This window comes from Malaya genurostris, chromosome 2, assembly GCF_030247185.1.
Source record: "Malaya genurostris strain Urasoe2022 chromosome 2, Malgen_1.1, whole genome shotgun sequence".
Taxonomy (NCBI): Eukaryota; Metazoa; Arthropoda; class Insecta; order Diptera; family Culicidae; genus Malaya; species Malaya genurostris.
In genome coordinates this window covers 38,818,762-38,843,522 of record NC_080571.1, presented here as the reverse complement: position 1 = coordinate 38,843,522, position 24,761 = coordinate 38,818,762, and the positions used below count along the sequence as shown (strand labels likewise).

General features: G+C 34.3%; 1 protein-coding gene across 3 annotated transcripts in view; it reads right to left on the bottom strand.

Annotated features, from left to right (window-relative positions):
* Nucleotides 1-24,761, bottom strand: part of LOC131432843 (neuroligin-1) — a 780,452-nt gene that overhangs the window by 448,275 nt on the left and 307,416 nt on the right. The window lies entirely within an intron of this gene.

Sequence of the window (24,761 nt, the reverse complement as noted above, 5' to 3'; positions counted from 1 at the left end):
AAAAAGTAACAGCCATTTAAAAAAGGTGACAGCTACGTTTGTCATTAAAAAAAAAAATGGATTCAAAACAAACCGTGTGTTAATTTATCAATGCTTCTTGATAATAAAAAAAACTGAACAAGCTTAGCAATGGCTTCATATCTGGACTCGGTTCAAAAAGAATCACGTGACAGATACCGATGATAGTGAGCGTTCTGGTCGCCCAATTAAGGTGGTTAGTTCAGATAGCTGGTGCCGTAAAGATATCAGAAGGTAGTGTGTTTACATTTATGCATGACCCTTAGAAATCACTTTTAGAAGTGGGTGCCACGTTTACTCACAGTCGATCTAACACAACAACGTGTTGATGATTCAGAGCAATGTTTGGCCATGGTCAAGTAATAAGTTAACTTTTTGGCTTCGATATGCAACAATGGATGAAATATGGATCCATAAGTTCATTCCGGAATGAAATCGATCATCATCTGAGGATCTGAGAACTGCAGCCGCTGAACCAAAAACAAATTATAATACCCGTAGGTCAATTTAACCTAGTCCATTTTCTCATTCTGCCTTCCCCACTCGGAGTAACAGAAAACGTTTCTAACTGGCAACTTAACATGATGTTGCTATAGTTATACAAGTTCTGTTATTTTCGGTTTTGCTCACAGAAAATTTTCATTTATTCATCTACGCCAGGTGCGTTCCCAGAAAATATGTTTGGAACGGGTTTCAGAACATGATGATTAATTTCTATACGCATGGATGTAGTTGAATATTTTTGGATGAAATCTTTCGTTGTAAAATATTCTTTCTACAATTGACTTAAATATGACAAATTTCGTTATTAAATCATACTCGCAGTTGGCAGAATTTTCCCAGATTTGGATTAAACTTTCTGGACATGAAGACATAGTCCTAAAATTGCACATTCCATACTTTGTTTTCCAAATTGTTCTAGACTGTCTTTTAAAAAGAACTAAACTTATTTACCCATTTCTTTCAAACAGTTGACGAAAAATGACAAAGCCCACAAAAGTTTTCTTATGGAAATACTGAAAAATTTCCATATCGAATTGACTTTAAAATCAATTTACCATTTTTTTTTTTTAATTTCACAAAATAATTTTACAGTGTCTTTTTATTGGAAACTAAACTAAAATGAAAGTCATTATCATCCAAAAATTCCATGAATCTCAATTTGAGAGGAGATTTCACAAAATACTGGTTGTCCAATATTTGCAAAACCCGCCTGGGTTCGATTCCCAACCCCGCATATAGGGTCAGAAAGTTTTTCTGGCCCGAAGAGGCGAATGACATTAATGTTAAAACCTCTATAATTGAAACAAAAAAAAATATTTGCAAAAAGAAGTCAGTAATGGACAAGAAAAAGTTTTAGTTAAAAACACTTATTATTATTATTTTTACGTTTCGTCTTTGACTTATCAGTGCAGAGCAGTTCAAATTGAACTGCTTAGTGCTAAGCTCGGCAGTTCAATTTGAACCGCTAAGCAGACGTAAAGTTTCTGCTATATACAGAGCACTTTTTGTTTTGCAACGGAGTGCAATGTCTTTTCTGACGTGCCGAACGAAAACGTGTTTTCGACTATTTCTGGCCGATACAGGTTTGGTCAAACTTTACGTCTGCTTAGCGGTTCAAATTGAATTGCCGAGTTTAGCACTAAGCAGTTCAATTTGAACTGCTCTGCACTGATAAGTCAAAGACGAAACGTAAAAATAATGAGTCAAAGACGAAACGTGAAAATAATAATTATGTGCCCTAGCACAAAATTTGGCTAACCCCTAAATGAACACTTATTTTTCCTACAACTGTCCGCTTTACAATATATGGACGGTTGAAAGAGAACATAATATCCTACCTTGGGAGAAAGTTTCGTTTTTTTTTTGTTAAATGACTTTAAATTTTAAAACCAGATTTTTTTCAGTGTAGGATTCGGATAGACGAACTTCACGCAAAATCGTATTCAGAGTTGACAGCATATAGACTTTATCACGAAAAGCCACTTTGCTAACTTTATTTTTCCAATATTGATTTAGACTATCGTTGTGAAAGGACTAGACACATTTACCTACTTTTTTGCAAATAATTAGAGTAGAAAAATTTATAATCTTACAAAAAAATGTTGTGCTTTTGATGTTCTCAAAATAAGTCAAATTTTCGAATGAGAACACTGAATCAAATTCTACACTGAAAAAAAAACGATGTTAAAAATTTGAAGTCAAATAACAATAAAGAACGCCATTTTTCATTTGACTGAAACTCCCAACATCGATAATTATGTTCCCTGTCAACCTTCCAAATATTGCAAGAGTGGACATCTTTAAAAGGAAAAAAAAATTCTAACAAAACTATCGAACAATTAGCAACATGTTACCCAATGAAATTTTCTCACGAATTGAGATTCATTGGAATCTTGGATGGTTATGACTACCAGTTTAGTTCAGTTTTTATTAAACAGACACTGGAAAAAACACTAAATTTGCACAAGAAATAATTTTTGTTTGAAAAATTTGTTTCCTTCAAAATGCTCATCTTGCATTGTATGATCGGTTGGTAGGGAACTCAATCGCCTATCTTGGGACAAAATCATATCAAAATCAATAATGGTTTTGAAATTTAGAGTGCAGAGCAGTTCAAATTGAACTGCTTAATGCAAAACTCGGAAGTTCAATTTTAACCGCTTCGCAGACGTAAAGTTTCCGCTTCTTACAGAACACATTTTGGTTTTGTTTTGTAAATCGATTTTAAAATTTTTTAAATCATTTTTTTTCAGTTTAGGACTCGATACGGAATTAAAATATTTGACTGATTTCGTGAAAATTACTTTTTCTGTAGGACTTCTCGTTTCCAACAAGAACTCTTTGAAAAAAATCATTAATTATTGGTTGTTTATCCTGTTTCGAAAGACAGTCTGTATCAAATTAGGAAAAACAAAGTTACTTTTTGGGACAACAAACCGAGTTGGCGTGAAATTCGTTATTTTTTTTAGAAAATAGTTTCAATAACATCATTATATTTTAATGTTTCGGAAGGGGTTCAAATCCGTGTGTAAACGAATTACACTTCGAATTGCCTCCTCATCCACCGTATAGTCCACATCTGGCCCCTAACGATTATTGGATGTTATATACTCGTCAGTAAAAAATTCAACTCAAATGAAGAAACAATGGTTGAATGTGAAGTGACAAAAAAGACAAATTCTTCTACTAACGCGGTATCCAGACGATAGAGAAATGATGTATGGTTCTTAAAGTTTTTTGCTGTTCAAACCATTCCTTTTCGAGACACAATAAAAATTTCAATTTCTGCGTAAACGAAAAACACTCAACAATCATATTGAAGTGTACGAATGAAAATTAATATCGGAGTCTTGAAGTTATTGTACTTTGCTACTTATGTACAGCCCCCTTATCACTGCTTATGGAAAACCGAACCGAATTTATTAAAAAAATGTGTATTTATATAAACAGTGATAAATATTGTTTTCTAACAACTCGAAAACAACGTTTTAACGTCAAAGAATAAATTATTTAACATTTCACGAGGATTACAAAAATAAAAAATTTGGCAATGGAAAACTGAGACAGCCATCTGCGAGTAAAATGAGTGATATTATTTCATTTTCATTACATCTGTCATCAGGTAGCTTTGGAACCAGAAGTCGGATTGAAATAGAATTCAGAAACCTTATATGGGAGCATAGGACTGTTCATATGAGTCTAACTTTGTGGAAACTATCCTCGAGAAAAATTATTGAAATTTTTTTTTCACACACTGCTTATCTCGACGAAGTTCTTCGAATGGTATAAGAGTGCTAGCAGTTGGGTTCTTCCAGCAATCATCGCGGAATTTTGGCGTCGATTTGTGACAATGGATGAAACATGGATTCGTCACTTCACGTCGGAATCAAAACGATCGTCATATGAGTGGACAGCAACTGGTGAACCTTGTTCAAAGCGCCCGAGAGCACAATAATCGGCTGTAAAAACTATGGCCTCGAAATTTAGGGATGTGCGTGGTGTAATATTTACCGAGTATCTTGAAAAAGTAAATACCATGAAAAGTGAGTATTATATAGTGTTATTGGAGCGTTTGAAGGCTGAAGTTGCAATTGCAATTGTTTATTTGTTTATTTGTTTATTTGTTTATTTGTTTATTTGTTTATTTGTTTATTTGTTTATTTGTTTATTTGTTTATTTGTTTATTTGTTTATTTGTTTATTTGTTTATTTGTTTATTTGTTTATTTGTTTATTTGTTTATTTGTTTATTTGTTTATTTGTTTATTTGTTTATTTGTTTATTTGTTTATTTGTTTATTTGTTTATTTGTTTATTTGTTTATTTGTTTATTTGTTTATTTGTTTATTTGTTTATTTGTTTATTTGTTTATTTGTTTATTTGTTTATTTGTTTATTTGTTTATTTGTTTATTTGTTTATTTGTTTATTTGTTTATTTGTTTATTTGTTTATTTGTTTATTTGTTTATTTGTTTATTTGTTTATTTGTTTATTTGTTTATTTGTTTATTTGTTTATTTGTTCATTTGTTTATTTGTTTGTTTGTTTATTTGTTTATTTGTTTATTTGTTTATTTGTTTATTTGTTTATTTGTTTATTTGTTTATTTGTTTATTTGTTTATTTGTTTATTTGTTTATTTGTTTATTTGTTTATTTGTTTATTTGTTTATTTATTTATTTGTTTATTTGTTTATTTGTTTATTTGTTTATTTGTTTATTTGTTTATTTGTTTATTTGTTTATTTGTTTATTTGTTTATTTGTTTATTTGTTTATTTGTTTATTTGTTTATTTGTTTATTTGTTTATTTGTTTATTTGTTTATTTGTTTATTTGTTTATTTGTTTATTTGTTTATTTGTTTATTTGTTTATTTGTTTATTTGTTTATTTGTTTATTTGTTTATTTGTTTATTTGTTTATTTGTTTATTTGTTTATTTGTTTATTTGTTTATTTGTTTATTTGTTTATTTGTTTATTTGTTTATTTGTTTATTTGTTTATTTGTTTATTTGTTTATTTGTTTATTTGTTTATTTGTTTATTTGTTTATTTGTTTATTTGTTTATTTGTTTATTTGTTTATTTGTTTATTTGTTTATTTGTTTATTTGTTTATTTGTTTATTTGTTTATTTGTTTATTTGTTTATTTGTTTATTTGTTTATTTGTTTATTTGTTTATTTGTTTATTTGTTTATTTGTTTATTTGTTTATTTGTTTATTTGTTTATTTGTTTATTTGTTTATTTGTTTATTTGTTTATTTGTTTATTTGTTCATTTGTTTATTTGTTTATTTGTTTATTTGTTTATTTGTTTATTTGTTTATTTGTTTATTTGTTTATTTGTTTATTTGTTTATTTGTTTATTTGTTTATTTGTTTATTTGTTTATTTGTTTATTTGTTTATTTGTTTATTTGTTTATTTGTTTATTTGTTTATTTGTTTATTTGTTTATTTGTTTATTTGTTTATTTGTTTATTTGTTTATTTGTTTATTTGTTTATTTGTTTATTTGTTTATTTGTTTATTTGTTTATTTGTTTATTTGTTTATTTGTTTATTTGTTTATTTGTTTATTTGTTTATTTGTTTATTTGTTTATTTGTTTATTTGTTTATTTGTTTATTTGTTTATTTGTTTATTTGTTTATTTGTTTATTTGTTTATTTGTTTATTTGTTTATTTGTTTATTTGTTTATTTGTTTATTTGTTTATTTGTTTATTTGTTTATTTGTATATTTGTTTATTTGTTTATTTGTTTATTTGTTTATTTGTTTATTTGTTTATTTGTTTATTTGTTTATTTGTTTATTTGTTTATTTGTTTATTTGTTTATTTGTTTATTTGTTTATTTGTTTATTTGTTTATTTGTTTATTTGTTTATTTGTTTATTTGTTTATTTGTTTATTTGTTTATTTGTTTATTTGTTTATTTGTTTATTTGTTTATTTGTTTATTTGTTTATTTGTTTATTTGTTTATTTGTTTATTTGTTCATTTGTTTATTTGTTTATTTGTTTATTTGTTTATTTGATTATTTGTTTATTTGTTTTTTGTTTATTTGTTTATTTGTTTATTTGTTTATTTGATTATTTGTTTATTTGTTTATTTGTTTATTTGTTTGTTTGTTTATTTGTTTATTTGTTTATTTGTTTATTTGTTTATTTGTTTATTTGTTTATTTGTTTATTTGTTTATTTGTTTATTTGTTTATTTGTTTATTTGTTTATTTGTTTATTTGTTTATTTGTTTATTTGTTTATTTGTTTATTTGTTTATTTGTTTATTTGTTTATTTGTTTATTTGTTTATTTGTTTATTTGTTTATTTGTTTATTTGTTTATTTGTTTATTTGTTTATTTGTTTATTTGTTTATTTGTTTATTTGTTTATTTGTTTATTTGTTTATTTGTTTATTTGTTTATTTGTTTATTTGTTTATTTGTTTATTTGTTTATTTGTTTATTTGTTTATTTGTTTATTTGTTTATTTGTTTATTTGTTTATTTGTTTATTTGTTTATTTGTTTATTTGTTTATTTGTTTATTTGTTTATTTGTTTATTTGTTTATTTGTTTATTTGTTTATTTGTTTATTTGTTTATTTGTTTATTTGTTTATTTGTTTATTTGTTTATTTGTTTATTTGTTTATTTGTTTATTTGTTTATTTGTTTATTTGTTTATTTGTTTATTTGTTTATTTGTTTATTTGTTTATTTGTTTATTTGTTTATTTGTTTATTTGTTTATTTGTTTATTTGTTTATTTGTTTATTTGTTTATTTGTTTATTTGTTTATTTGTTTATTTGTTTATTTGTTTATTTGTTTATTTGTTTATTTGTTTATTTGTTTATTCGTTTATTTGTTTATTTGTTTATTTGTTTATTTGTTTATTTGTTTATTTGTTTATTTGTTTATTTGTTTATTTGTTTATTTGTTTATTTGTTTATTTGTTTATTTGTTTATTTGTTTATTTGTTTATTTGTTTATTTGTTTATTTGTTTATTTGTTTATTTGTTTATTTGTTTATTTGTTTATTTGTTTATTTGTTTATTTGTTTATTTGTTTATTTGTTTATTTGTTTATTTGTTTATTTGTTTATTTGTTTATTTGTTTATTTGTTTATTTGTTTATTTGTTTATTTGTTTATTTGTTTATTTGTTTATTTGTTTATTTGTTTATTTGTTTATTTGTTTATTTGTTTATTTGTTTATTTGTTTATTTGTTTATTTGTTTATTTGTTTATTTGTTTATTTGTTTATTTGTTTATTTGTTTATTTGTTTATTTGTTTATTTGTTTATTTGTTTATTTGTTTATTTGTTTATTTGTTTATTTGTTTATTTGTTTATTTGTTTATTTGTTTATTTGTTTATTTGTTTATTTGTTTATTTGTTTATTTGTTTATTTGTTTATTTGTTTATTTGTTTATTTGTTTATTTGTTTATTTGTTTATTTGTTTATTTGTTTATTTGTTTATTTGTTTATTTGTTTATTTGTTTGTTTGTTTTATTTTAATTATTTAAGCGGTTAAAGGCCTCGGGAACTGCAAAACCACCTCACATGAAAATTTGTTTTTTGTAGGACAATTCGGTTCAGAAAGCATTGTAACTTTGATGCAAATTACCTAAATAATAATTGCAGTTCACTTGACATAATAGCATCACTAACGTTTGTAGAACATTTCCACTGGCATCCCGGACTCGGAAACTCTGGTGAAAACCTGTGACACTACTGTTCTGTATGCCCCATGCAGTTCCAGACTCATTAAATTGAAATCGGCATCCTGCGGGGTGAGTTAGCGCGCAGTGCCGTTCCCAGTTTTCGTCACCCGAAACAACGGTGTTTGCGGTGTTTGGTCTAGTGCCGACGCAGAAGCCCGGTCTCAGGTTCCCGGTTCAGGTGCAGTTTTAAGTAGCACCACACGAATGAGTCGTTCAGGTTTTACCGGCCGGGCAGAAGAAGAGGTGCTTGTGCTTTTCGTGCAAATTAATTTATGGGTTTTTCGGAAAGTGGTCCCGGCATCACGCCGATAACAATGGTGGTGCTGGTGCTGGGGCCATTCAGTTCCCATTCAGTCGGTACCGGGAGTGGTGCCACCTGGCTGCTAAAGCAGCTTTAATGAAAAATCTGCCAGGAACGTGACGACGCCACTTTACCTCCCGGGATGGCACTTCACAGACTTTACCCAAACCGCACGAGTCTGGTCGGTCTGCTGCTGCCCGGTGATAGAATGAGAAAATTTCAAAATTACGTGCTAAGCGAGTAGTGAAGTGGGAAACAATTGATTTACAATTCGCTGGGGGTGGGAACAAATAATTAGACAAGTGTGGCAGTTCTTTGAAAGCATTAGAATGTTGCTCATTTTGGGTGATAAGTTTTTGCGATGAGTTCCAGGTTGAAAAATATGTTGTTTCTGGTAAAATATAAGAAGTTTTGAAAGAAATTCATTACAAGATCCTTCCATTTTCAACCAGAATAACTTGAAAACTGCCCCACCCGGACAGATCACCGAACGAAGCTTGCTCAACGAAGCCCGAAAATGTGTGCTCAACTTTTTCCCTCGAACATTCTTCCACTAAGTGATGCGTTTCACGAATACCGATCCGAACCGAGATGCCATAAATTAATAATGGAAACAGTAAAGTTTACCTAAACAAAAGATCTATCCCCCATCGGGGGGTTTACTTGGAGGAAAAACTTTGCGCGAGCAACGACACGGCGCTTAAGTAACTCCGGATGCCCGTTATCTTCTCTGCCTTAAAAGGCAAGGATTGTGTCTTCACTCTTTGGCTTGGCTCTTCCCGAGAGGGCAATGTGGGGGCGCTATCCTTGTTGCCTTTCTGTTTCCCTTGGCCACGCAACCCGCAGTAAATCGAACCTAGGCTAGGTTCTAGCTTCGGGAAAGCTTCTACCGGCTTCCACCAGCCCGCTCCTGTGCTAACACCGTGCTGTTGAATTATAGTTTGAACTCTTGTCTTTCGAAACGTTTCTTCTGATATCCGAAGTGGTGGGTTGTTGGCTGACGGGGAGAGGGAGGTAAGGTGGGTTGGCAAAAAGTTGTTGTTTCAAGATTGAAATCCGGTCCTTCTCCATTTTCCTTCAGCTCCATCCAGCGGCATTGCAAATATTATAACAAACGATTGTACGGAAGCTAGTTCGGTCCCGGCGGAGCCGAAACTTCGATCATACACGCCACAATCCGTGTTGAATCTAGAACTGTGTAGATTTGATTCAAAGTAGACTCGTAAGTCGCTCGGCTCGAATGTTTCAACTTTGATAGCTTCGGTGCTGGTGCTGGCTTCGGCTGCCAACTTGTCGTCGGTTCGGAGATAAGTAATGAAGCGGGTTCACAGCTGCAGCCAGCCGGCGAGAGAGGAAAGTTTTTCTTTTTCACATTTCGGGAAAGTTTTGAGAGAGCAAAAAAAAAAAAGAAAAATAATTTTCTTAGAAACAAAAGCAATCCGGTGGGACTAGGAGCGTCATCGGATTTCGTTTAGAGTCAGTCAGGTAGGGTTTTCACAACTTTCAGGGTATTGTTTTTATTCTATCTTAGCTCCTAAATCGAGCCGACTGCAAATACAGAGTGTTTTTCAGGATGAGAAAAGGGACGACTAATTGGGATGAGTATTTTGATACCGAAAATAAAACTTGAATCAAACGAAAAATATTTTTTTCTTTTGTTTAAATCTTAAAATAATATTTATTATATTTGTTCGACTCGCTGAATAGAACCTACTGTCTTTTTCGAACTTTGCTTGAAAACGTGTACTACCAATTTGTGTGTAAATTTGAATAGGTTTTTTTCGGCTTTTTTCATTGGTTATTTCTCCATCTTCATGACAACTGTAAATTTATTCATTCGATTAGATTCGCTTATCACGACGACAAATAAACTTTCGTCAAATCTGGTATAACATTTAAAATAGTCTCTTCACTCTGAATTATTATTTGTGAGTGATTTTCTTTACACTTCTTCTACGATCGTTCAGTGTATAACAGTTTATGTTGAACTGACGATGTCCAGCCAGCGACTGGCACCAGTAGAGAAGGTGCCAAGCGATTTTAAATACACTCTCCTATTCAGTGCTTGAGCGGAAAATAGGTATAGAGCTAGAATGCTAGTGTTTGATGGAAAGAGAAGATGTTTGGATGTATGGTACCGGTCGGGTGACGGCCAGGATGTAGACCATGTTCGATGTACGTAGCAATGGTAGGGCGTATGCACGGAATAAATAAGAACGCAGGTTCGAGTCCTGTCTCTGAGCATATCTTTTTCCAATATAGAATCTTTTCTGTAAAGTTTTCCATTCATTTGGCTTCTTCAATATATGTTTCCACTCAGTCATTGCAAAACTGTACGTAGTAGTTCCACATAAACTGTTAAGTAGAGCAATGCCTTGGTATTGCATTCCTTTTGTGGAATTTGACTGTTTCTGTTTCAACAGATTTCGTAGTCGATTCGTAGTATTCAGAACCGTTGCATGGCTAGTACTACGATTCTACTGACACTTAGAATATTTCCAGGTTCCTGGCTCGAACATAATTTTCTTTAGGGCGAATAAGCAAGTGACATTTTCTCTTTAATCACTCTCTCCCTCTTTCGATTATTGTAATGTGATTAAAAAGATTTTCTTTGATATCACTATTCTGTTTGAAAGTCGAAAGTTTCGGGTATCATTTCATGCAAAGAGTTGAGTGATAAACATGGAAACCGCATGGTAATTAATAGGAGAGAAATAAACAAAGAGAAACTGTCACTTGCTTATACGCCCTTTTGAAAAATTAATCGAGAAATGGCTTGAAAGACCAGCGCCAGTTGTCCTTAGATTTTTCAAAGTATTTTAAGACTTTCAGAAATTTCCAGTCTGTCTAGTCATTCACGTCTTTCAAATTTTAGAATCATTGGAAGTCTCGAAAATCTTAAAAGTTCAAAATCATCAATAGTCTAAAAGTCCAAACAATAAATAGTGAAAATTACCAAATAATTCAAGAAGATAATAAAAATTCAACAATTCAAACAAGTGAAATAATTAAAATAAATTCAAATAATCTAAAATCTGTAAAATGTCTAAAGTGTTAAAAAAAACTAAAAGGACTACACAGTTTAAAAAAGTCTTAGAAGTCTTAGAAGTTTTGAAAGTCTTAGAAGTCTATGAGAAGTCTTAGAAGTTTTAAAAGTCTTAGAAGTCTTAGAGTCTTAGAAGTCCTAGATGTCTTAGAAGTCTTAGAAGTTTTAAGAGGTCTAAGAACTCTTAGAAGTCTTAGAAGTTTTGAAAGTCTTAGAAGTCTATAAGAAGTTTTAGAAGTCTTAGGAGTCTTAGAAGTCTTAGAAGTCTTAGAAGTTTTAAAAGTCTTAGAAGTCTATAAGAAGTCTTAGAAGTTTTAGAAGTCTAAAAAGTCTTAGAAGTCTTAGAAGTTTTAGAAGTCTAAGTAGTATAGAAGTCTTAGAAGTTTTAGAAGTCTTAGAAGTCTTAGAGTCTTAGAAGTACTACATGTCTTAGAAGTCTTAGAAGTTTTAGAAGTCTAAGAAGTCTTAGAAGTTTTGAAAGTCTTAGAAGTCTATAAGAAGTCTTAGAAGTCTTAGAAGTTTTAGAAGTCTTATAAGTCTTAGAGTCTTAGAAGTACTAGATGTCTTAGAAGTCTTAGAAGTTTTAGAAGTCTAAGAAGTCTTAGAAGTCTTAGAAGTTTTGAAAGTCTTAGAAGTCTATAAGAAGTCTTAGAAGTCTTAGGAGTCTTAGAAGTCTTAGAAGTCTTAGAAGTTTTAAAAGTCTTAGAAGTCTATAAGAAGTCTTAGAAGTCTTAGAAGTCTAAAAAGTCTTAGAAGTCTTAGAAGTTTTAGAAGTCTAAGCAGTATAGAAGTCTTAGAAGTTTTAGAAGTCTTAGAAGTCTTAGAGTCTTAGAAGTACTAGATGTCTTAGAAGTCTTAGAAGTTTTAGAAGTCTAAGAAGTCTTAGAAGTCTTAGAAGTTTTGAAAGTCTTAGAAGTCTATAAGAAGTCTTAGAAGTCTTAGGAGTCTTAGAAGTCTTAGAAGTCTTAGAAGTTTTAGAAGTCTAAGAAGTATAGAAATCTTAGAAGTTTTGAAAGTCTTAGAAGTCTATAAGAAGTCTTAGAAGTCTTAGAAGTCTTAGAAGTCTTAGAAGTCTTAGGAGTCTTAGAAGTCTTAGAAGTCTTAGAAGTTTTAGAAGTCTAAGAAGTATAGAAGTCTTAGAAGTTTTGAAAGTCATAGAAGTCTATAAGAAGTCTTAGAAGTCTTAGGAGTCTTAGAAGTTTTAGAAGTATTAGAAGTTTTAGAAGTCTAAGAAGTATAGAAGTCTTAGAAGTTTTGAAAGTCTTAGAAGTGTATAAGAAGTCTTGGAAGTTTTAGAAGTCTTAGAAGTCTTAGAAGTCTTAGAAGTTTTAAAAGTCTTAGAAGTCTATAAGAAGTTTTAGAAGTTTTAGAAGTTTGAAAAGTCTTAGAAGTCTTAGAAGTTTTAGAAGTCTAAGAAGTCTTAGAAGTCTTAGAGGTCGGAGCCAAACATAACTCGGGAGCCTTGTTTGGGAGTATACGACTTTTCATATGAAACTGAGTTTGTAGAAAACGGTTGAGTCATCTCCGAAAAAATTGAGTGAAATTATTTGTCACACACGCATTTGCTGATCTCGACGAACTGATTCAAATGGTATATGGCTGTTATGTTCTTCCAGAATTTATTGCTGTAAGTAGTTTAAATCAATATAATTATGGAATTGCTTTCAACTCGGAAATTCTGCCCTCATCTGGTTTACATATGGCATATTCGAACGATTATGTTGCCAAAAACGAACCGTGCTAAAATCGGTCCGAGGAAAAATATCATGCTGTACACAGTCTTTTTGGTACTTAGAAACAAATGTATGTAACAGTATAAAAAATCGTGTTTTATGTTGCTCCCAAGCATTTCTTTGCCAGACAGCGCTCAAAACTTCTACTGCTGGAATAGGGGGAAAAGTCGCTTACACAAAAAATGTCGATATCTCCGTTAAAAATGGACGGATTCTAACAATCTATGACTTGTTGGATAGGTATTACCGTACGGAATCTAAGTCCGAAAATATATTTTATTTTAAAGGTCGATTGTGACAGATACTGTCAAAAAACTGAAAATTTTGACATAACACTTTGTATAACTCAAAAAGTATACATCCGATCTCAAAACCATTCAGTAGCGTTCAAGGTGACGGGGAAACCTTTCATTTGCTACTATCTATTTTCTCAAAATCGGTCTAGACATCTCTGAGATCTCGACCTCTTAGTTGACAACACACATACAGACACACACGCGGACATTTGCTCAGTTCGTCGAGCTGAATCGATTGGTATATGACATTCGGAAAATTTTTCTAAAGTTTGAGCGAATTTTATACCCATATTTTATATTTATAAAAAAAGGTAAAACCGAAAATTTTTATCCTGCAAACCGCGAAAAACCGGGATTAACCAGGAAATTGAAATCGGCAATTCACTTGCCACCCTGTAATTAAGTTGTGTTCTTTCTACAATAGTAGAGTATTTCCTGTAATTTGTAGTGCATAAATTTCACTCCAGCTTCCTAGCACCGTGTGTTGCGGGTAAATATTTCGCATTAGTTTCATGAGAAAATTGCACTGGCCTAATTTCCGTCGGGTAAAGTAATAAATTTTAGCTGACCTCAAAACAACATTTGTTTTGTGCCGCCGAAATGAACCATTCAGCGAAAGCGTAAACTATAAAATCATAATTTAACGCATCGTAATCTACTAAAAATCATCCAATTTTGCCGTGCAGCGTCCACCAGGATTAGTAACGATCCCGCAGCTAATCCGGCCGAAAAACACCCACTCTCTCTTTCTCTCTCTCTGTCTTTCTCGGTAGGCCTCCTCTAGCCCACCGGCACCGGGGTTCAGTATGCTAATGATAATCGTTCTAATCCATAAATTTTAATGAATTGCATCATAAATCCTCCGGTCGGAAACGGTTCCGAGCGGTTCGGCTATTTAGCAGAAACGGATCCCCATTCCCAATGGGTTCCGAAGAGAGTGAGTGAGAGAGAGGGAGAGATTGAAGCCACCAAAAAGCAGATTGTCGATGTTCATCGATGCCGTCGTAGTTTGTGCGTTGCATGACAAACACCGGTAATTTTCCCGCTTCCGACACCCGGCTGTAAATTGGGACATCACACCAATCAAGCCCCACGCGAACGAGTTCCGAATGGGAACCCCGACCAGGAGCCCGGTCTTCCTTCCTGTCTGGTTGATTAGCGTGATTGTTGATTGCATTACGGTGCGACTCGGGGGGTAGGGGGGAGAAAATTGATTTTCCACCGAAGCACAAGCGTGTCACATCCGAATGGCTAATGATTTTATTGGTAGAAAGTGATATCCTTGTGCAGAAGAAGGGGGCTACCGGAAGGAAAAGGCGTTCGGGGGTTTGTCGTATTTGCTGATTAAAAAGTCGGTTTAGGAATTGCAAAGTTAAATTCGAACCGAATTGGATATATCCATTACGCCTCCGCGCCGTCGTTGGATTATTTGCTTTCGACTTTTCAAAACAATCAAGGCGTGACTGGCCGGGGTCTGTTGTTGTTCGAATGAAAATGTGCAATTCGGGCGATAAGCATATCTCGTCCGTCCGTCCGTCCGAACCCAAGCAAAATAAATAAACGGAAGCGGCACAAGTTCGCCTCTCACTTCCAGTCCATTTGGCAGGACAGCTGCTGGATCGTGTGAAAACCCGGAATGAAAGTTTTGCTTTTGCTTTTCTTGAAACCGAAATCATTTTCATTCTTCCGAGCATTATTCGCTTTTCATTCTGTGAAGACCGGGGTGCCCTGGGGGGCCACAGATCGACCACGCTAACAACAGAAATCGTTCGTAGCCAGCATCCAAGTTTAATTAAAAAGCTCTCATCGCTATTCTTCCACTTTTATGATTTTGTCTTCTGGTTGGACTCGACAATTGCTCAGAAGATACTAAGGAGTAGGAAGGCAAGGCAAGAACTAGTTGATTCGTCGTGATGTCAGGATTTTCTATTTGTCTTTTTGATTCCAGAACAGAGATAGTACACAAAACCTACTCAAGAAAGTAAGACAAACAAAACAAAAGCTTGTTTTCTTCGGCCGTACGACCGGAAGGATTCCGTTTCGGATCAGGGGGTGGGGCGGTTGAGTCGAAACAATCTTTTCAGTCTGATTTTCGTAGCTCCTAATATTACTTTTACGGGAAGCCGGGTAGAGTATCCTTCCGGCCAACCGGTTCTCAAGAAGTGGTTGCTTCCATTCTTTTTATTAGTATTACGATTCGTAGTCAGGCGTGAGAATCGTGGTTTCACTCGGGGGGGTTTTTGTCAGAGAATCCTAGCGTGTATCAAGTTGAGCAAAAAGATGGAAGCAAAAAAAAACATGATAACGTTACTGTGCTCGACATGAAGCAGCAACAGCAGTAGCAATAAAAGCATCCCGGGGTTGAGACCGAAGCGTAAGTGGAAACGAACGATGCAATTTTTGAGGTTTTACAGCTAAATAGAAAGGACCACTCTTGAGAAGAAAACAGCAGGAGCGTCTGCTTCTGCTTCTGCACTCGACCAGAGCCCGGCACTGAAGTTCGGTGCTCGTTAGTATAATCCTGTATAATGCAATGTTGTAGCACGGTTCACTGCCTCAAGAGGTCCTTGGGGTTTTAATCTCAATCGAAGAGCGGCAAGTTTTGTTCCGACGGTGGCCCCATCCAGTGGCCAGGCCGGATGGTTGCGATGGGTTTAACATGGGGGTTTTTCTTTGGGAACACGTTTTTGAACTTAAATTTGGAGTGGGTTTTATGGTAGTTTCTACCTGTTTAATATTATAGTCAATAAACGTTACTAAAGATTGTTATTGGATAATTTAAAGTATAATATCTAACAATTCCTAATGCTGCTTAGCAGGGAATGTTTTGTGCTCTGCTCGAAAAGCTACATTGTTGAATCCTGAAGAAGCCTAGTCGATCTATTTCAGAACCAATGAAATTTTACTGAAGAGTACGCATGAAAACGAATCAATCAGATTATCACAGAAGACGAACGCGTCGATTTCTTGCCATTCGATGGTCCCGTTTCAATATTTCAATCCATTTGAGGCAAACATTACATCAAGACGGGGCGGGTCGATGAAACGATAACCTTAATAATGGAACATTTTTTTGCCTTTCTCATATAGAAAGGTTATGAAATTACTTGAAAAACCGACTAGTAAAAATGTCATATACCAATGTCAATGTCTGTGAGTGTGTGTGTGTGTGTGTGTGTGTGTGTGTGTGTGTGTGTGTGTGTGTGTGTGTGTGTGTGTGTGTGTGTGTGTGTGTGTGTGTGTGTGTGTCTGTGTCAAATTATCACACTAGGTTTTCTCGGAGATGGCTGAACCGATTTCCACAAACTTAGATTCAAATGAAAGGTCTTCCGGTCCCATACAGAATTCCTGAATTTCATCCGGATCCGACTTCCGGTTCCGGAGTTATAGGGTAAAGTGTGTTCAATATTGTACACCGCCACTTAAACCGGCGAAACAAAAAACGTAAAAAATTTCCTAAACTGGTCTCAAAACTACACAATTCGATAGTCATTATCAGTAGGCAACTAAACAAACCAATTCCGGCTATGCTGGTTCCCAGTATCCGGTTCCGGAAGTACAAATAGAATACCACAATATTATATGTACATGAGAAAGGCATCATTACACCACTAGGTGGATTAAAACAGGTTTTTTTTGTATACTTGCACTCAGACAAAAGCATTTTAATCAGATTGAATCTGGAAATATCAAAATGTCTACTGCATTTTTCCAAGCATCATTGCAGTATTCTGTTCAGAGCTCTGATATGTAGCTGTAACTGTCCCGCACTGACACAACTACGTATCCGGGGTTTTGGTTCCCCATACATGGTTGAATCTGTATATTGGGAACTAAAATGAAAGCATATTCTATCGTTTTTCACCCGTTGTAAGCTAAGGAGCTGTTGGCAGAGAGGTTCATCGTTCTTCCGGGAGTGAATGAATGTTTTCTGTAACACATGGATCAATAAGTCCCGAGACTAACAATGGAAAAAACATTTTTTTTTGCAAAATTTCTTTTTATTCATCAACATAATCACCTTTAAGGGTGATACAATGGTTCCAACGTTTTTCCAATTTTTCAATACCATGTTTATAAAAAAAAATTATCTTTCGCTTCAAAATAAGCTTCAGTCTCAGCGATGACCTCCTCATTTGAGCCAAATCTTTTTCCCTGGAGCATTTTTTTAATATCAGCAAAGAGCCAGTAGTCACTGGGGGCTAAATCTGGCGAGTATGGGGGATGGGGAAGCAGATCAAAGCCCAATTCGTTCAATTTCGCCATTGTTTTCATCGACTTGTGGCAGTGTGCATTTTGTTCCATCGAAAGCAATCGCGGCACCCACTTGGAAAAAACCATTTTCATGCTCAATTTTTCATGAAGGATAGTAAATACACTTCCATCTGATATCTGTGTCATCTCAGCAATCTCACGGAGCTTCACTTTACGATCTTTCATTATAATTTTTGTCACTTCACTCACATTTTCCGGTGTAACGGCTTCCACAGGTCTACCCGAGCGTTCCGCGTCATTTGTGTCGGTACGACCCTGTTTAAACTCGGCGAACCACCGACAAATCGTTGCTTTTGATGGACAAGAGTCCGGATACCATTTTTCAATCCATTGTTTCGCTTGCACGGTGTTTTTACCCATTAAAAAACAATGTTTTATCAAAACACGAAACTCGGTTTTTTTTTTCATTTTTTAAACAAACTACAAAACGACTTTACTCCAACCTCGATAACTCAGCTGTTTCTGGTCGGATCGACTTAAAATTTTGACCCGGTCAAGCAAAGGTTAGTACTCTAGAAAGACGTGGTTACTGGTTTACTACGAGCGCCATCTCTGTATTAGTCTCGGGACTTATTGATCCATGTGTTATTGACCGTAAAAGGTTCTAGCAGATTGTTTGACATCTTTTATGGGGTGCTAAATTTACTTTTGCTTATACAGGGTCCGCCATGTATTTTTTTTAAACATGCAATAAAACACAAAGGTTTCATCCGATTTCAAATTTTTTTTTTCATATGAAAGTACAATTCCTCGGCTGGCCTTGCAATACGCCATACGGTCACTACATTTTCGATTGTATGCAGCTTTATTTCAGCTATGGCTGCACGAATGTTGTCCTTCAAGGCTTGAATTGTCTCATGCTTGTCCATATAACACTTATCTTTGACAGCCACCCAAAGATAATAGTCTAACGGTGTCAAATCAGAGCTCCGAGGCGGCCAAACGACATCCGAATTTCGACTGATAATTCGATCTTCGAGACTGTGCACAGAAGATCGATCGTAGCGTTGGCTGTGTGGCACGGAGCGCCGTCTTGTTGGAACCAAATGGTGTCCAAGTCTTTCTCTTCAAGTAACGGGAAGAACCAATCGCTAATCATGGCGCGGTAGCGCTCGCCATTGACCGTGGCGGTGGCTCCTGCCTAATTTTCGAAGAAAAATGGCCCAATGATGCCGCCAGACCAAAATCCGCACCAAACCGTCACGCTCTGAGGATGCATCGGCTTCTCCATGATAACGTGCGGGTTTTCCGTCCTCCAGATGCGACAATTTTGCTTATTAACATACCCGCCGAGATGAAAATGTTCCCTTATCCGAGAAGATGATTTTTTCGCACACATTCCGCAACATTACCATGATTTTCAAAGTAAAACTGCACTATTTTCACGCGTTCCTCAAGCATATACACAACCATTTTCGTTCAGCGGAAGGATAAAACTAAGATTCCGTCGAATCAGAAGTGACATTAGGGTTACCAATGTCGAAATAACCGCTAGTTAAATAAAATGTTAGATGGCGGACCCCGCACATATTACGAATCGTTATGCATTTTTCCGGGAGTGCTGAACGGTGATTCCGTACTGAGCGAATACGAGCACGGACTCTGCAGATGAAATAAAAACCTTGTCACTGGGATTCACACATGCTGACACCGGACCGTAAAATCACGAACGCGAGTGCACCTCGGAAGCGTGTTTGGCCATGCTGATGCGGAATCGTCGTAAAGTCGAAACTGCAAATTGGATCCAATTAGATTCTAAACATGTGACAATCGAATGAACATTCCATGAGATGTCGAAGTAAGTTCCACTTTAGAGTTTTTTGTCATTATTTACGGTACCCCCAATGCCGGTATTAAGGAACTAGCCTAACCGAAAACGATTCGTATGGCCAAAAAATAATATGACAATCATTTTGCAATAGTTTTGAGTCCAAGTGTGAAGCTTTTTAAGATTGTCATCTTCTATATCGGTATGAATTTTGAAAACTCATCACTCTATAATTTTCAGAATCGGATAAAATTCATCAATTTTGTATGGGACCACAAGTCCTTAAAATTCAATTTTTAGTTTTTGAAATTCGATTTGACCTTTTTTGAGAAAACGAATTTATTTGGTAATCGACTATCCAAATCTGCAAACCTGATAAACCTAGTTAATTTATGTTAAATGGACATTTTCATACCAATCATATGTATCTCCTAAACCGGAAGTCGAATCTGACATAAAAGCAAGATGGTATATAGGACCTCTCATTTAAATCTTAATTGGGATTGGTTCCTAGATTTCATTTGAATCTTAGATCGGTTCAGCCATCTACGAGAAAAATGAGTTACATTACTTTAATTCCGTTCCACATATCATCCTGTGGTTCCGCCATCAGAACTTGGATTCAGACGTAATTCAGGAACCCTTGTTTGAGCGCAAGCAACTTTTCATATGAATCTGAGTTTGTACAAAAACGGTTGAGCCATCTCGGAGAAAATTGAGTGAAATTATTTGTCACACACGCATTTGCTGATCTCGATATGGGTGTCATGTTCTTCCAGAATTTATTGCTGTAAGTACTTTAAATCAATATAATTATGGCTTTCAAACTCGAAAATGCTGCCATCATCTGGTTTACATATGTCATATTCGAACGATTATGTTGCCAAAAACGAACCGTGCTTAAATCGGTCCGAAGCAAAATGTCATGAAAAGGATATTGTACACTATCTTAGTGGTACTTAGAAACAATTGTATGTAACAGTATAAAAAATTGTGTTTCACGTTGCTTCCAAGCATTGCTTTATCACACAGTGCTCAAAACTGCTGCTACAGGAATAAGGTAAAAAGTCGCACACACGAACATACACACACGGGTATTTGCTCAGTTCGTCAAGCTGAATCGATTGGTGTATGACACTCGGCCCTCCGGGCTTCGAAAAATGTTTCTTAAGTTTGGGCGAATTCTGTACCTGTTTTTTTTATTTATAAAAAAAAGTAAAACAATAATTTTAGGCTCGTTAGGTGAGTTTATTTCGTCGGTCGCATCGAAATTCCATGTTATTCAGTAATACCATCATGGTGGAGTAGTATCATCAATAAAAACAGCTAATAACAATAACATACATGCTGCCATGAATACTAATCATATAATAAGAAAAACATTACCAATCAGCTGATTCATTTTAACATATTCAGCTGAAATATCATACACAGAAGCAACAGGAGTGCAGGATTTTTCTACGCCAATTCAAACGCACCATTCAAACGATGCGTCAAATGCTGCGCTCTTGTTACTTCTATACATCAAATTTATGTCAAATAGACTTAATCCAAATAGTGCATGAACATCATCATCAGCATCAACCAGCTGGCAGTAAAACGAGGTTTTTGGCGCTATGGTCACTATTTGGTGTGGTATTTTTTAACTAATTTTGCATTGCGTAATACTATTGCGTAGTGAAAACTGTTTAATTAGAATTATCAATGTGATTTCGATCCAAACTGATTATTTTCATAAACCCTTCATCTAGTATTCATTTCATTGAACATTAAACAACAGGTAGCGAAATCGAACATGGTTTGTATCAAACGAGAACATGTGTTGAAACTTCGTAAACCGTGCCGTTACGAAACCGCTATTTTTACCAACTATGGTTAAAAATTACTGTAGGATTTTCACATCCCTCATCGGGATCAAAGATTTTAGACGTGAACCATTCGACACTCATGTTTTATAAAAATAAAACTGATCTTGCTCATATGTGATTTTCTTCCACAATGCTCAAAGCTGATCAAATCGTCCAGTCCAGTAAAAATAGTATCTCAAAATCACTACCGATTTTGTGTGACGGAAGATCAGTAGTGATGTTGATCGATGTGATTTAAAGATCACTGATCAACTGATCTTAAAAAGATTGGGAAAGATCGCAAGCGATCATCTTCGATGGTGATTACGATTCAATGATTTTTTCATCTTGATTTTACCAGCCCTGATTCGAGAGCATCTTCGAAGTTAACATCTTCACTGCCTGTAAAATTCAAGAATTCAACTGCAGGATTTTTAACATATGGGTATTACTTTCTAATTAGATGCAAAATTTTGATAAAATGATGCCTCAACTATTCGTAGGCTCTTAGCAAAACGTTTTATCAAATGAGCATAAAAATCTAACTCGTCATATTGTTTGAATATATTCCTGAATATTACTGCTTATATATTCGATATAGAAGGTAATTGTATGTATGTATGACCATTTTTGAAGATATGTGTTCATTCATATGCCAGCTTTAATTTTTTTTGTGGAGTTTTTCTGATCCGAAGAGGTGAGTATTCATAAGGTTTAAATCGTCATGATTCTGAAATTGCAGAATCGGAAGTTGAATCTGAATGAAATTAAATTAATAATAACTTAGTTTTGAATCTAAGTTCGGGAAAATCGTTCGATACCAGTTCCATTTCGGAGTTATAGATCACTATAATTTTAGATTTTTACATCGTGATTCAAATAAACGACAACAACACAAAATTTTTCTGCGGCCTAATACCCATTTACTAGTTAACATGAATAGACATGAATAAAACATAAATTTCCAAAGCGTTTTATAAAAAAAAATTCTTTATGTGGCACTGTTTGAAACATAGCAGGTTTCAAAAAGTGATTGAGTGTTATATGAACGGCTGATAAGTGCAACTTATCGTTGAAACCCTCTTTAAGTAGTTTTGAATTGGTTTTGAATACGAAAACCGAATTACTATTTTGTGGGCCAAAACCGGACTGGAACTTTCTGGAGCAGAAAACATTTAAAGCCATTTCAGTGTGAGAATCGGTCAAAAAACTTTCAATAGGAAAATCGGATAAAATCTTAGTCGGTACTTTCAGAGCAAATGTGTTGATTTTTGCGTGGAAACTTTCTACGTGTTTCCCTCGGCTGCGGGATTCGTTCCACATACTGAATGTTATGTATTTTATCTAACATATTCAAAGTCGTTTGCTGTATTAGATAAACGGATGCACTTGCAACAGGAAGTGGGTCATTTCGCCGAAAGTCGTGTCGCCGAATAGGTCATTTCGCCGAAAGGGTCATTTTGCCGAAAGGGTCATTTCACCGAAATGGTCATATCTCCTGCATGTTATGTCTCCTACATACACCTATGCAATTACTTTGATGCTTAGTAGCTAATAGTCAACAAGTTTTCTTGGGAATTACTTTCTGAGGTTTATGAATCAATCTTTATTCAAGAAGTACAATGGTAGGTCAACAAAACGGGCGTTAACGCTATCATCTTTCGTTTGTCTTGAATTTAAATCAATGCTAATTACGATTTCAAGACGATTTCAGAATTCGGCGAAATGACTTTCGGCGAAATGGCATTTGGCGAAGTGACCCATTCGGCGAAATAACCCTTTCGGCGAAATTACCCTGACCCCTTGCAACCCACTATCAGGGCCGGTGAAACATGTTAAACGCAGGTGATTAATTTTTCATACCGAGGAGAACGACCCACTATTTTGAAGTATTTCGTAATTCTAATGGAAATTATATTTATCCCTTCAATATTTTGTTTCGATATAACTTTGCTTGAAACGCGTAAATTTGGAGATGGAAGCGTTTTCGGTATTTTGTTTAAGAACAATAATGCGCATTTCAGGTTTGAATACGACATAAAACTACTGTGGAGTTGTTCGAACTGTTGACGTGGGACTATCTAAATTACTTGCCAATATTCGTTTTAAAGGCAACAGTCCTTTATGTTCTGTACTACCTTATCAGTGTCTGTGAATTTTCGAAATTAATTCTTTGAGAATTTTGATAACCCTGAACGTTAAGTTTGTTTGGGTTAAAGATGAAAGGTGCTGAACTCGTTCATCCAGGGCTCCATGATGGAGGTCATCCTGGATTTCCTCGAATACGAAGATATAATTGATTCAATCACATCCATAAACATTCCAGCCGCTGATGTGCATAACAAATTGTTCAAAAGTATCGGGAATGACCAACAGATAATGTTTGTAATGTCAAACTATCCTAATTTTTCGAAAGTACCAACCATCAAATGAGATGTGTCAAATTAACACGCCAATCGCACCTACCGACATATAAGTGAAGTTACTTATTTATTTATGGAAAAAATGGAAATCACGAAAAAAAACCGCGCAATCCCACCAATGGTTTGAGAAATGTTACCCGCACTCGGAGCCTCTAAAAAGAAAGATTTGTGGTATTCTGATTTTAAACATGATCAAATGAAACAGTTATCCGGACAAAAAAGCACGTTTTGATAATACTGATGGATGAACGCAAAATCAAAATTCGTGAAATTAAATGTGTTGAGAAGTTTTTAACACATCAACTGGAAGTGCTTTTATGATTTCACGTGAAAATCCAGGCATGAAAAAGATATTTTCCAAAAGGGTGCTGCGTTCGCTCAGAATCGAACAAAAGTAATAACGCGATCCAGGGAGAGAGAGATCGGTATTGATTGTTCGCAATGTATGAAACAATGAACGAAACATGGATACACCATTTTTCTCCGGAGTCATATCCGCTTTCAGGCGGGAAAACCGTCCGAAAATGCAACAGCTATAGTCCCGGGATGTCTTTTGCTGTATCAATAACCATCGTATTCGTACTGTATTTTACAGTATTGGACAGTATTTTCGACCCAAATACTGCGTACTGTTTTTTACCCTCAAATTTAAAATTTGTAGAATTTTAAATACAAAACGTCAGAAAGGACAGTGACAACACGTAGCGAATGTGAATGTAAGTACATGCAAGTAACAATTTTTTCATTAATCATACTTGGTCAGAGCGCATCACAACAATTTAGCGGGTAAACAATTTTATGGTTAAAATAAACAAAAGTGTCTCAAACAAGAACAATCATACGCTTCTCAAAAAATGTGTGATGAAGAATTCGAGCATTTTTTAGTTTTTGTCGATCTTATGAATGCCCTAAAAAGGAATAAATAAAAAGATTAAGATTATTAAAATAAATCATTAGATAGTTATTTTCTTTTAACGATTTGTTTACTCTTGTTAAGGCATAGAGCCGTATTGAACTAGTTCTACATTTGATCAGTATCTAACGGGGAAAACAAATTCAAAAAATGATATGCAAAAAATAGCTACCACAGAGACGGGACTCGAACCCGTAACTAGCTCCTATCCGGGAAAATCGTTTTGTCAATTAAGCTACCCTGCATGTGGAACGCACGAAAAAAAAAACAGACTAATTGAGGGCTGAAACAACTGGTGGAGGGGAAACGACTACAAATGAACGTCGTGGCGCCCGAGCACAGCTGAAAATGCTCGGTGTTCAATTAGACTGTTTCTTCTTCTGTTTCACATGCAGGATGGTTTAGTTGGCAAAACGATTTACCCGGATAGGAGCCAACTACGAGTT